The following is a 12,500-nucleotide window of genomic DNA, read 5'->3' on the forward strand; positions in this document are numbered from 1 at the left end:
GTGGCTTGCAATAGAGGCAAAAGAGAGTGGCTCGCAATAACTGCTTAAGAGAGTAGCTTGCAATAGCGGCTTAAGAGAGTGGCTTGCAATAGTATCTTAAGAGAGTGGCTTGCAATAGCGGCTTAAGAGTGGATTGGAATAGAGTCTCAAGAGAGTGGCTTGTGTGATCAATTTTCTGGGTACTTAAGTCTGCATGCATTTGCGAAAGATGATGTGTTTTTGCATTAGTTTTTTTTCACACGATGTTTCTTTTTTCCTTTTTTTCCCCCTTTTAGATAAGAGTAGAGTGTGGTTCGAATTATTCAAATCCGTGGAGAGATGACCGTTGTTGATAATGCACGTGACTAAAAAGTAAATTGATTAAGTCATGTTGCCGGCAATAAGGATAAACATTTGAAGGTCACTAACATTTTTTTTTTTTTTTACTAAAGAATAACTATGAGAAAGATGGTGAAAGGAGGAAAAGAAAGGATCTGAAAAGAAGAGGAAAAGAATAGGGTAAAATAGGTGTGTGTGTGTGTGTGTGCGCGCGTGCTTACGTGCGTGTACATGCATATATACATGTATATATATATATACATGTATATATACATATATATATATATATATATATATATATATATATGCGCGTATAAAGACAAGGATGTGAAAGAGACGAGGGAATGAAGAAGGGAGGGAGGGAGGGAGGGAGGGAGGGAGGGAGGGAGGGAGGGAGAGAGAGAGAGGAGGGAGGGAGGGGGGAGGGGGGGGGAGAGAGGGAGAGAGAGAGAGAGAGAGGGGGGGGGGGGAGAGAGTGAGAGAGAGCAGGCAAAGAGAAAGAAACAGAGGAAAACAAAAGAAAGAAAGAAAAAGAGAGAGAAACATGAAAACTGACAATTAACAAAACACACACACATCACGATATACCAAGAATGCAATAAATCAACACATGTCACCAACCCATTTTTTCCACCCGTGCAATCCATCGCAATTTGCATTTCCTTGTCAACACTGACCGAGGAACACATAACCAGGTAACTCCACTTCCATTTAACTTATTGAATGAAAACATTAATCTGACCTGCCTGGTGAGGGTCTATCTGTTTAGAGATACCTTGACCTTGAGAGAAAAGACGCAGCATCACATTTACATAAATTAGCACGGACTTCCTGCATCCTGACGTCTCGCTGTGTACATCAGGGGAATTGTGTATAGATCGTAATGTCTCTTGTAAATGGGTATAAGTGTATATGACGTGTAATAAAGGTTTAGATTAGTGTAAATACGTATAGAAAATGTTTGTGTAAATCAAAGTTTACAGAAATAATACTTTTAAATGTAACTCGACGTAAATGTGTAGTCCATAATACTTGTGTAAATAAACATAACTATACACAGATCACAAAAATACCCGAGTGTAAATCAGTGCAAAATGAGCCTATATCACAACACTCGCGTAAATCAAAGATAATATAAACCATAATCGCTATCTCAATGTAAACGTTCGTGGATAATATAAACGTCATGATCTCAATAATTACTTATTTGGGCCTCGATCAGAAGAAAGTTAGATAAAACTTTCTTCGGCCTCCTCCCCAACGGCTAAGAAAACGGTCCTTGGCACCAATTTGTCCGCTCACCCAAACCTCAGTCCCTCCCTCCTTCCCTCTCTCTCTCTCTTTCTCTCCTCTCTCCTCTCTCTCTCTCTCTCCCTCTCTCCCCTCTCTCTCTCCCCTTGTAGTCTACCTCGTTGATAAGGTGACTCTTGAGTGTTTAATAGAACCCTATTTTCATTGATTGAATTCTTAAGCCTTATTAGAGGCGAATTCTCTTGTATTTCATTCACTTTCTTTTCTTCTCTGTTTGTCTGTATGTCTGTCTGTCAAATATACGTTTCATATACATGGGAGTATATGGTATAGTGTGGTCATGTGTTACATATTTATTTGAAAGTTGTATTGCTATTCAATGGAGATTATGAATGAAAACGTCAACGATTTCCTTGATCATATATTTTCATTACTAATCTATACAATTTCTATCCGTCTCTTCATGTATGGACTTGCCGTATACACTTAAAAAGAAACACACACACATACACTGTGTGTATACTTATGTTAGTGTAAATGTATGTATTTTATATTCAAATGAATTACCTCTATACATGTCTCTGTATGTGTGTTTGTGAGTGAGTGAGTGTCAGTGTGTGTGTGTGTATGTAGTGTGTGTGTGTGTGTGTGTGTGTGTGTGTGTGTGTGTGTGTGTGTGTGTGTGTGTGTGTGTGCTTGCGTGCGTGTACATGTATGTATGTATGTATGTATGTATATGCTCGTATAAAGACAGCCGCATACTGCATAACTACATACATGTACGTGCACACACAAAACATACAAACACACGTCCATGATCGGACACAAAGGTCAACCGCAACGAAGGCGCTCATCCGGAGAGCGGGCGGTCCAGCGTCAGCCACTCAATAACATTAAGTGAACGTGAGGCGGCCTCCCCCCTGTCCCTCCTCCTCGACCGCGGCCTATATCGCTTTATATCAACTTAATCGGGTCACTGATCACACGTCGGCGGTTGCAGCAGGCAGGAGGGTGAATAGGAGGAAGGAAATTATCCGGAATTAATCTCGTTATGATCGAAATGACTCCTTATATGAGGCACAGTTGTTACATGGTCAAAGTTCCCACGGATAATGGCGGCCGAGCCTACAGCCGCCAGAGCCTGGAGTTATGTGGTTTTGTAATGCCGCGTATCATCCGAACTAGATCAGATATTTGTTCTATGGAATCGAGAGGAAGATTCGAGAGAGCAGTTGCTAGTTGGAGCGTGAACGAATGCGGGAATGCTGAGGGAAATCGTCTATTTTATATCTTGGAAGAATGGTTGGTAATAAAAATAAGAAAAAAATAAAGAAAAATAAATAAATAAATATATTAAACTTGTGAAATCGAGTAAAATATTCCAGATATTTCCACATTCTCTGAAGGGTTTCAAGGGAAATCGTCTTTTTTCTTGAAGAATGTTCGATAATGAAAATCGGAAATTTACAAATAATCTTTACAAGAAATCGAATAATTATTCCAAATATTTCCACATCATCTTAGAGAGTTAGAACTACAAGAATTATTTGTCATTTCACAAACATCAAGTCTATGCTTACAAACAATTTAAATTACCTTTTCTCCTGTTTTTACTTAACCCCCTGCAATTAACGAACACCTCCGAACACATTAACCGGAAAACCCGCCCTAAAACCCGGTTAAACTCACTTACCGACATCGAATAATTTACACCATTTTTATTATTATTATTAACTTCTTTTTTTGACAAATACCCGCAAATAAAGCTGACCGGCAAATTACCCCCCCAACCCCTGGAGAGACAGACACCCCAATTACACGCTAACACAGTGCTAAACAGACAAACTAGGCTATCCCGTCATTCATAATAACAGTAGCAGTGGTTAGCGAAGGGAATGTATGGTTTTACAGACAGGTAGCGCCCTCCGTCTGGCTGCTCCTGACGCGCTTCACCGACTCCGACGTCGCTGAGGACTTGGCTGACTGACGGACTGGACTGAGACGCTGCTTACGAACTTCTTTGGTTGGGCTTCTGGCGCATTGGTTTCAATGGCTGGAGATGATGACCTTGTGTTGTTTTTGAGGGCGAGTGAAGGAATGCTATTTTTTTTTAATTATAATTGTTATTGTTATTATTATTAGCAGCAGTAGTAGTAGTATTGCTGTTGTTATTATTATTATTATTATTATTATTATTATTATTACTATTATCATTATTATTACTATTATTATCATCATTATTATTATTATTATTACTATCATCATCATTATTATTATTATTATTACTATCATCATCATTATTATCATTATCATTGTTATTATTATCATTATTATAATACTGTATTACTAATTAGTATTTTAGGTTTGTAAAATCTACATGAAGAGAGTTTAATTCTCACTCTTGTTACAGTTACTATTGTAAATAAATGTTTGTTCATATTTCATGTGTCTCATGAGAATTCACTCTATTACTTACTCATCATTAATGCATTAACAAAGCCTCATAGGTATGATAGAAACAACATGAGAATTCATTAACCTTTTCACTATGAATATCATTAGCATTATCATTACCATCGTTTTCATCACTCCCCCCCTCCCCCCCTCCGGTCTTCATTGTCATTAAATGTATTATCCTCAAAATACCTTTACCGTCTTCTACCAACACAAACAACAAAGACGTAAAATTCACAGAAACTAAACAACAAAACACTTGGAGCAAAAAAAAAAAAAATTCTTTGTTAGTCTATGGTTTACGACTGTCTCTGGTCGTGATGACGTCGGACTGGCAAAGGCAGGTCGGTTGCGGTTTCCTCTCTCCTCTCTTTCTCTCTCTCTCTGTCTCTCTCTCTCTCTGTCTCTTTCTTTCTGTCTCTGTCTCTTCTCTATTCTCTCTCTCCTTTCTCCTTCTATCTCTCGCTTTTCTCTTTCTTTTTCTGTCTTTGTATCTCTCTCTCTCTCTCACGCACACCCCCACCCTCCTACACAAACACTCTCTTTCCCTGTCTCCCCCCCCTCTCTCTCCCCCCCCTCTTCCTCACTCTCTCACCCTCTCGCTCTCTCTCCCACCCTCCTCATTATCCTCATTATCATCAACACAAAAATTCTCTGTTTTATCACACCCATGACTGTTCTAACGCCATTATCTTCACCCTCCCTTCCTCATCCTTTCCTTTTTATTACCTGTTGTTTTCAAGTCGTTTTTGTTTTAATATTTTATTGTCTGTACTGAAGAAAGGTCAAAAGCAAGCCAAGGGCAAACTGAAAGCAACCCAAAGCAAGCCAAAAAAAAAAAACCAAAGAGCAAGCCAAAAGCAAAAAAACATAAAGCAAGCCAAAAGCAACCCGAAAACCCAAAAACGCAAGCCAAAGCAACCTAAAGCAAGCCAAAGCGACCTAAAACGAAGCCAAAAGCAACTCCCCCCCAAAAAAACAAGTCAAAGGCAACCCATAAACCCCAAAAGCAACCCGGTATTGCTTTTGTCATTTATCCCTCATTTCTCTCAAGCAGGATTTCCGGAAGAGAGAGAAAAAAAAAAATTGTTTATCTTCCAAAATCAACACAAGGGAATCAAGTCTTGTTGATTCTTCGTCGCCGGATCTCGCTTATGAAATAACTTTTTCCTTTTTTTTTCTCTCTCTTTTTTTTGTCTATTTACGAAGTGTGTTAAAGAGCGTCGTTTTATTATAAGGTGAAGGAAATTCTTTTGTTTGTTCGAGAAACAATGATAATAATGATCTTTCTTCTTCTTTTCTTGTTTACTCATTTTTGTTTACTTGCTCCATCTTTTTCTTTGCTGTTTTTCGTTCTTCTGTTATTTATTTTTGGTTATTTTCATCTTTTTCTTTGTTGTGTTCTATTTATTGTTATTTTTCGTTATACACTTCTTCGTATTAGTGTATATCGTCAGTGTTACCAATATCATTATTATATATATTTTCATCAATGTCTTTGTCATTATTAATATAATAATCATAATCATTATAATCATTACAACTGACTTTTATCAAAATCCCTATCACCTCTAATCAGCATTTTTCCCATTTATTTCCATTTATTCCCTTCTGTCTCCTTTTTTTCGATTTCGTTTCGCACAAGTAATTTACAAAGATCGTATAAATAACATTTTTTTTTGCTTTTCGTTTTAAATCCCCCGTTTATAACCCGATGGCGTAGGCCTACATCTCAAGACCACGCGAAGCAAGATTTGTGGAGACGAAAGGGTTAATTAAAGAAGAAGAAAAGTCACATGCGTGTAAAGAATATGGTTATTGCGTTTGTGCGTGTGCGTCCGTGCGTGCGTGGGTGTATGCGTGCGAGTGTGTATGTGTGTGTGTGTGTGTGTGTGTGTGTGTGTGTGTGTGTGTGTGTGTGTGTGTGTGTGTGTGTGTGTGTGTGTGTGTGTACGTGCGTGCGTGTGTGTTTGTGCGTGTGTGTGTACGTGTTTGCGTGTGCATTTGTGCGTACGTTTGTGTTTGTTTCTATGTGTTTGTACGAGCGCGTTTGTTTGTATGTGTGCGTGCATGTTTGTATCTATGTGTTTGTATGTATACGTATGAGCGTGCGTATCTCCATCTAGCATGTTGCGTGTAACAGACAGCTAAACTCGTTCAAGCCACATAACCCACGTGCATGAGCGGTTCAGCGAGCCATGCAGAAGATCTGTTTGCATGACGGCCTCTGAACAAAAGGTTGGCACGGGACGGATGTGCATGACGGAATAAATGCATCTGAGGCAGATGTTATTGACAGTTTATCACGACTGCCCGTTTGTATGTAAGCATCAACGAGTGTGTATGTGTGTATGTGTGTATGTGTGTGTGTGTGTGTGTGTGTGTGTGTTATATGAGAGAGAGAGAGAGAGAGAGAGAGAGAGAGAGAGAGAGAGAGAGAGAGAGAGAGAGAGAGAGGGAGAGAGTGAGTGAGAGAAAGAGAAAGAGAGAGAGAGAGAGGGAGAGAGGGAGAGAGGGAGAGAGGGAGAGAGGGAGAGGAGGGAGGGAGGGAGGGAGGGAGGGAGGGAGGGAGAGGGAGAGGGAGAGAGAGGGAGGGAGAGGGAGAGAGAGAGAGGGGGAGAGAGAGAGAGAGAGAGGAAGAGAGGGAGAGAGGAAGAGAGGAAGAGAGGAAGAGAGGAAGAGAGGAAGAGAGGAAGAGAGGGAGGGAGAGAGAGAGAGAGAGGAGAGAGAGAGAGAGAGAGAGAGAGAGAGAGAGAGAGAGAGAGAGGAGAGAGGGAGAGAGAGGGAGGGAGGAGAGAGAGAGAGAGAGAGAGAGAGAGAGAGAGAGAGAGAGAGAGAGAGAGAGAGAGAGAGAGAGAGAGAGGGGGGGGGGAGGGAGAGAGGGGGGGAGGGAGAGAGGGCGAGAGGGACAGAGAGGGGAGAGAGAGAGAGAGAGAGAGAGAGAGAGAGAGAGAGAGAGAGAGAGAGAGAGAGAGAGAGAGAGAGAGAGAGAGACCGAAAGCGAGAGGAATAGAGAAACAGAGAAACATAAAAAGAAAAACGCAAATCAACACATCATTCCAGAAATCAATCGACGAACAGATTCACTCGGGCCTTATAACACTACAACAGACAGACATATTTTCCCAAAATTATACCACCAACGCCCGTTACAGCAGCGTGACGTCATGCCACATCAACCCTCGCTTTCTGCTACATTAATTTTACGTTAAATGTACATTATATTTTCACGTCGTATTTGCAATCTCTCGCTTTTTTTTTTCTTTTTTTTTTTAATTCTTTCTATTTTTTTTTTTTTTTAAAGAGCTGTTTTTTTCTTTAAAGGGAGGGAAGAGGGAGAAAGGGGGGGGGGGGGAGGGGGAACTTTGAAAAGAACGATAAGTCGATTAAATTCTATGATGATGATGATGATGATGATGATGATTATCTTTATTATTTATTTATCTTTTCTTATTATTCATCATGAGAAAGTGTTGCCCAGTCTTTATTACGTGAAGGTTGATAAATGTAAATAGCAATGAATATGCAAATGAATATTAACTCTATAGACACGAAATGGAAGCGAAATAGAATAACGGTATATACAAAAAAAAAAGTGATAACCATTAAAAACAAACGAAAGTAAAATAATAATAATAATAATAATAATAATAATAATAATAATAATAATAATACAACTATTACTAACAATAATGATAATAGTAATAATAATAATAATAATAATAATAATAATGATGATGGTGATGATGATGATGATGATGATGATGATGATGATGATGATGATGATGATGATGATAATAATAATGATGGTAATAATAACAATAAAACATGTTGACCGCAAGCCTATTTTCGCTGATAAACAAAAAATAATTAATTATATTAATCTACTAAACGAATAAACGAAAATAAAAAAAAAGTGAAAACGAGAAAATATAATAAAAGGAAACAGAAAAGTGATATGCAGTCCAGTTTATACCAGCGACCGCCCGCATAAACCCATAACCCGATAAGAATCAAAATATATAACCAGTAATAATATATACATTAATTAATGAACAAGAATAAAAATCTCCATATAGACAATAATCAAATACACGACAATAATGAACATAAGATAATATAATGAAAACACGGTCCAGTGCAGTCTACGAACTCAGCGACCGCGGGGGTAAAAGTTAATAAATTAGAATAAAATAAGTAGATATCCACTGATTAATAATAATAATGAAACATTAAAGGGAAATAAGAAAATAAAGCTGAAAAGAAAAGACCTGATACTCCAGTCTAGTCTACAGACTCACCGACCGCAAACACAATAATAATTATGAACAAATATGAATGTAAATAATAATCCAATAGTCAAACAAAATAAACAAGAACATAAAAGATATGGCAGAAAAAGGCAAAAAACAAAAACAAAAACAAAATCAATCTACGTTAGATAGCCAATAATTCTAAAAATGAAAAGATTACAATGATATATTCCACTCTAAATTCAACGACTACAGGTGTAATATGTTTTAAAAAATGGCAATAGTTGTTACAAACATACACGGAAAAAGTTAGAACGAAGTGATAAATAACGAAAAAAAGAAAGAAAACGAAATGAATAACGGATAATGACAGAAATAATAACAGAAAGAAAAAAATGAAAAGGTTTCGGTCAGCCTTGCCCAAGACCTCAGAGACCGCAGGAGTAAACCCAAAATTAATCAACAAACAAAACTGTAAAACAAAAAGAGAAAGGGAAATGAAAACGAATTAAGACAACCAAGAAAGAAAGAAAGAAAGAAAACGAAAGACTATAATAATGAATATGAAGATATTAAGAAAAAGAAAATAGACCTGCACTGTAATAAACAGGGAAAGAAAATGAAAACGAATATAAAAACAACCAAGAAAAAAGGGAAAACTAAAGAATATGATAATGAAGAAAAAACTAAATTAATAAAAGGCACCGTCCAGTCCAGCCCGCGAACTCAAGGGACCGCAGGTGTAAACCCATTCAGACACACAGTAAATAAATAAATAAATAAACAACCAATCGCGAAAACGAATTAAAACAACGAAGCAAATAACAAAAACAAAACAAAAAAAAACACACACACACGAAAGAACACGATAACGAAAAAAGAAAAGCAAAAAGAACCAAAAACTAATTAAAAGTCGCCGTCCAGTCTAGGCCCGCGAACTCAGAGACCGCAGGCGTAAACCCACAACGCGCCTTTCTCATACTCCTGTGTATAATCCCGAGCAAGTTAACAGGCAAATTAGCGTACAGGAACGACCACTAATGACATTCACCTCCAGATGGGAACTCTATGGAAACAGACGAATCCACAAGGTCGAAGCCCCCCTTACCTTTGCACGGGATTTTGGACATTCTGGAGGTTTTCTTAGAAAGAATGGGAGGGAGGGGGGAAGAGGGGGTTATGACACGTTATATATATATATATTTTTTTTTTCTTATATTAAGTTTTCTTGTGTGTGAATGTCCTTCTGGGAGATCACAGCTGTCCTCGCGGTCAAACTGGCGGGCCGGGATGGGTGCCTGGAAAGGGGGGGGGGGGAGGGAGAGAGGGGGGTACATGGGCAACGGGATTTGTTGGTGGGGGGAGGGGGAGGTGGGGGGGCGGCTTGAAGAGGTGTCATTGCCTTTGGGGAACGTTGCTGACAGGATTATGAATATATATATATACACACACATGTGTGTTTGTGTATGTGTGTATGTGTGTGTATGTGTGTGTATGTGTGTGTATGTGTGTGTGTGTGTGTGTGTGTGTGTGTGTGTGTGTGTGTTTGTGTGTTTGTGTGTTTGTGTGTGTGTGTGTATGTGTGTATATGTGTGTGTGTGTGTGTGTGTGTGTGTGTGTGTGTGTGTGTGTGTGTGTGTGTGTGTGTGTGTTTGTGTGTTTGTGTGTGTGTGCAGACACAAAACAGTCAGACAGACAAGCTAATCGGACCCGCAAATAGGCAATTAGACAGACAGACAGATAGACGAGCGAATCAGACACGCAAACAGACAAACAGAGACAGGCAGACAAGCGAATCAGACACGCAAATAGGCAAACAGACAGACAGGCAGACAAGCGAATCAGACACGCAATAGACACAGACAGACAAGCAAATCAGACAGACAGACAGGCAGACAAGCAAATCAGAAAGACAATGCCAGAAAGACATTCGCAAACCCATAACCATAAACACGTCCACACACTCATATCGCAGAAAACAGTTGACTTAACAGTACAGCGCGTCACAAGCACATGCTACGTGCGCCATCACTGTCCAGCATAGATGAGGTCCCCAACATTCACTTAGCAGTTGTTGGACACGCACTTAGCCAAGTTCATCTCCATAAGTTTGTCATTAGAGTAGCGAGACGATATTTTTGACTCGCGTTTGTCTCCCTCCCCCCTTCTCCCCCCTCCCCCCTCCCCCTCCCCTCCCCTCCCCACCCTGTGACCATTTCCCTACCCACTGTTGATGGTTCTTGCTGTCCGACCAATTACTGTAGTTGCATTCCTTGTTGTATCCTTTCTAACTGTAGTCCTATTTTCCTCTTTTCCCTTCCTCTGTTTCCTCCTTTTCCTCTTCTTCCTTTCCTCTGTACGCCATCTCTCTCTCTCTCTTCTTCCCTCTTCCCTGTATCTATTCCTTCTTCTTTTCCCCTCCCATTACCCTCGTCCTCTATCCCCTACCTCTCTCCCCCTTTTTTCTTCCTCTCCCCCCCTCCCCCTGTATTTACCCTTTCTTCCTCCTCCTCCTTTAGCTACCCTTTTACTCTAGCCTCTCTCGGTCGCTACCCTACACCCCCCCCCCCATAGCCTCGAGCTGCCCCCTACTCCCCCCCCTCCCATTTCCCTTACCTTAGTGGAGAGTGTTTGTGGTCTATGTTTTAAACTCACGCGCTCACATCCATTAACAAACATTTAGAGGCAATAACTGTTTTTCAAAATTAGTGTTGTTATTATTTTCACCGCCATTACTATTAGTTATAATGTTGGTATATGTTTCTCTGTTTCTTTTCAAATACTTATTTCAGCATAAGATTTACATCATTTCGTGGATAAGCGTTCCAGTAATATGGAGATTCATATTATGTTTCTTACTATAAACCTGCTGTTTATCTATTGAAAAAAAGAAAGAAGAAAAAAAAGTCCCCAAATTCATGACGTCACACTCGCGCTGTGCCGTGACGTCATCGCCGCCCACTCGAGACTGCGTGGAGCCGTGAGTCAGCGGCGCCCGGGATGACGAGGGTCGGCTTTTCCGTCACGTCCTGTCTCTCGGTTTTCTCTCTAAGTCTTTCTAATTTTGTCTTTCTCGCTCGCTCCGTTTACCCACCCTCCCACCCTCTCTCTCTCTCTCTCTCTACATCTCTAATTTCTTTCTTTCTCTCTACATCTATCTCTCTATATATCTACATCTCTTATTTTTCTCTCTCTTTCTCTCTCTCTCTCTCTCTCTCTCTCTCTCTCTCTCTCTCTCTCTCTCTCTCTCTCTCTCTCTCTCTCTCTCTCTCTCTCTCTCTCTGCTTATTTATCTGTCTGTCGATCTTCATTTTTTTTTATCTCTTCTTTATTTCTGTATCACCACTTATATTATTATCATTTTTAGAAGTATTCGATAATTACATATTTCATTAGTGCTGCCTTGGCTATCAAAACAATTACAAAAATCTGTCATCCTTATTAACATTATCCTCCTCCTCCTTTTAATCGTCTATTTTAACATTTTCTCCTCTTTCTTCTTCCTCTTCCTCCTCTTGTTTTTTTCTTCTTCCTTTTCTTCTTCTACTAATTCTTGTTTTTTTTTTTTCTCCCCTTCCTTTTTTTCTTCACCTTCCTCTTCCTTTTTTTCTTATTTTACTTCTTCCTTCTCCCCCCCCCCCCCCACCTTTCCTCACAAACAGTCACAACATTTACCCAAAAATCTCAGTCACAAACAAACATTCAAACTACCTCCGTTATTTCGTCTAATTACCCTCATTAACGTTGTTTACCTTTAGAACTGCTTGTTATCTGGTCTCCCTTGTTTTCCCTAATTACACGGAAGGTATCCTAACTAGCCCGTAATTGGATAATGAAAACGAGCTGGTTTAATTAGTGTCCTGGTTGGATAAAGTGCGTGCGTGCGTGCGTGTTTAATTTTGTGTGTGTGTGTGTGTGTGTGTGTGTGTGTGTGTGTGTGTGTGTGTGTGTGTGTGTGTGTGTGTGTGTGTGCGCGCGCATGCGTGCGTGTTTATGGGAGGGAGGGTGAGGGTGAGGGTGAGGGTGAGGGAGAGGGAGGGAGGGAGGTAGAGAGATAGAGAGAGAGAGAGAGAGAGAGAGAGAGAGAGAGAGAGAGAGAGAGAGAGAGAGAGAGAGAGAGAGAGAGAGAGAGAGAGAGAGAGAGAGAGAGAGGTGTAAGAACAATATGATGTCAATAATAATAATGACCATGACAATGATGAAATTAATAACAGTAACATCAGT

General features: G+C 39.7%; 1 protein-coding gene across 1 annotated transcript in view; it reads right to left on the reverse strand.

Annotated features, from left to right (window-relative positions):
- Positions 1-12,500, reverse strand: part of LOC125027415 — a 151,830-nt gene that overhangs the window by 7,899 nt on the left and 131,431 nt on the right. The window lies entirely within an intron of this gene.

Source organism: Penaeus chinensis, chromosome 7 (assembly GCF_019202785.1).
Source record: "Penaeus chinensis breed Huanghai No. 1 chromosome 7, ASM1920278v2, whole genome shotgun sequence".
NCBI classification, from domain to species: Eukaryota; Metazoa; Arthropoda; class Malacostraca; order Decapoda; family Penaeidae; genus Penaeus; species Penaeus chinensis.